Below are 2,083 nucleotides of genomic sequence, written 5' to 3' on the forward strand. Positions count from 1 at the left end.
TTCTTTTTTAATTTTATTAATTTTTATTGTGAAAATACCATACAGAGAGATTAAAATTACATGGGCAAGGTAATGTGTACATTTCTTATCAAGCATGGTTGCCTCCTCCTTTGTTTCCCCTTCCCATCCCTTCCAATCTTCCTTCCCCAATCTCCCCTCCCCCGCTCTGGCCAAAATTGTAAAGTTTGTTTTTTGACATAATGTCTTATACATCTCATTGTTGCAATGGGTCCACCTGTATCACTATTTAAACAATTTGTTTTTTTTCCTTCTCCTCCACAAATTATACCAACATCAAATACAGTGAAAGCAAGCTCTCCTATGACCCAGCAATCCCACTTTTGGGCATTTACCCAAATGATCACAAACAAGACCATACTAAAGCTACCAGCACAATTATGTTTACTGCAGGATTATTTACCATAGCTAAGATATGTTACCAACCCAGACGCCCTTCAGTAGTACAGAGGGGTTACAGTTACATGAGCAAAGTAATGAGTCCATTTCTTATCAAGCATTGTTGCCTCCTCCTTTGTTTTCCCCCTACCTTTCCTTCCCACCTCCCCAACTACACCCCCTCCCCCACCTAAATTGTGAAGTTTGTTTTCAACATAGTGTCTTCTACATCTCATTGTTGCAGTGGGTCAACCTGTATAATATTTAAACATTTTGTTTTTTCCCTTCCCCTCCCCAAATTAGACCAACATCAAATACAGTGAAAACAAGGGTGTACCATGGGGGAGGGACATACAAAGCAACAAAAAAATCACATGGCACCTTATAAATACGTTAGAAACAATAGCAAGCAAGAAAAAACCACTTGTGTCCCTATCTTGGTGTTCACTTCGCTTAACTTCATCTTATCTGGTCATATGTATATAGCATTTGACCTTTTCTATTTGTCCCAGACATATACTAGTTTTTGCAAATAAGGGAAACCATGGGACCTGTGTTTCACCCAAGGATTATCAGTGCCTAAGATTCCAGGAGAAGCTCAAGGAACAGAACAAAGGATGTTAATGGCTCAGCTTGGTTGGGGAACACGTGGTTCAGGAAGGGGACAGTATTAGGGTTAGAAAAGCTAAAATAACTAGTTAGGTACCAAGAAAGTCTTATCCACAGGAAGCCTAGTTACGTTCCTATTTTAAATCCATTCATCATTCAATTCACAGTTTAAGTCAAATACTACAGTTCATTTCTAATTCCCTATCATATCATTAAATTCATTCACTGTCCACCTTATACAGTTCAAGTCAAATACTAGAATTCATCTCTAATTCTCCATCATATCAGTGATACATATTCTGTGTCACTGGCCTACCTTGTCGTCCTGAGCCCTGGCTATCCGCACCCTTCATTGCTTCTCCCTGCACAGGAGGACTGGAGTACTGCGGTGGATACCCACAGGGTCCCCTCATGTGGTTGGGCCAGCGTTGTTGGGCCTGGCCTTCGGGAGCACTCTTCCATACATCATTCTGTTCCCCACTCACTATGCTGGTAATTCTGCATGGAGGACCCCTGCGACGTGGGTAGCGTCTATTATGGTCAAGGTCTGCTGCATATCTACTGCCTTGAAGTGCAAACTCCACCAAGACCTGTAACAGTTGCTAGCTCCGTACCCTTTTCTCCCTCAACAACATCCAGCTTCACATCTCTCCATCTCCCACACTGGCGAAGGGACTTCCTGGGAATATTCTTCTTTCTGGCAGTATACAAATACATCTTCCTTGGTGTCACTCCCATTGATAAAACCAGATCGGCTCCTTACATTGAATCATTTTACATTTCCCCAATACCTTCTTTGGGATGACTTGGTCATCTCTCGCAGGCAGGCACAGCCCCCTGTGTCGCTGTCCATGGTGCTGGGCTTGTATATATACATCTATGTACGTATATGTATATATATGTGTGTAGTATGTATATGTTTATATATAGAATGTAATTTGACTACATTCTTCCTTATCTTCTGCTTTTCCCCTTTCTACTCCAGCTGTTCATTTACAATCATAGCATGTTGGAATTTTTAAGGTATATATTCCACATATAAGCAAAAACATTTGTCTTTCTGAGCTTTACGTACCTC

The 2,083-nt window shown here is 41.1% G+C and overlaps 1 pseudogene; it reads right to left on the reverse strand.

Moving 5' to 3' along the window:
* Positions 1–1,289: 1,289 nt before the first annotated feature.
* On the reverse strand, positions 1,290–1,858 carry LOC105996891 (annotated as a pseudogene).
* Positions 1,859–2,083: the final 225 nt, after the last annotated feature.

This window comes from Dipodomys ordii, unplaced genomic scaffold, assembly GCF_000151885.1.
Source record: "Dipodomys ordii isolate 6190 unplaced genomic scaffold, Dord_2.0 Scaffold138, whole genome shotgun sequence".
Taxonomy (NCBI): Eukaryota; Metazoa; Chordata; class Mammalia; order Rodentia; family Heteromyidae; genus Dipodomys; species Dipodomys ordii.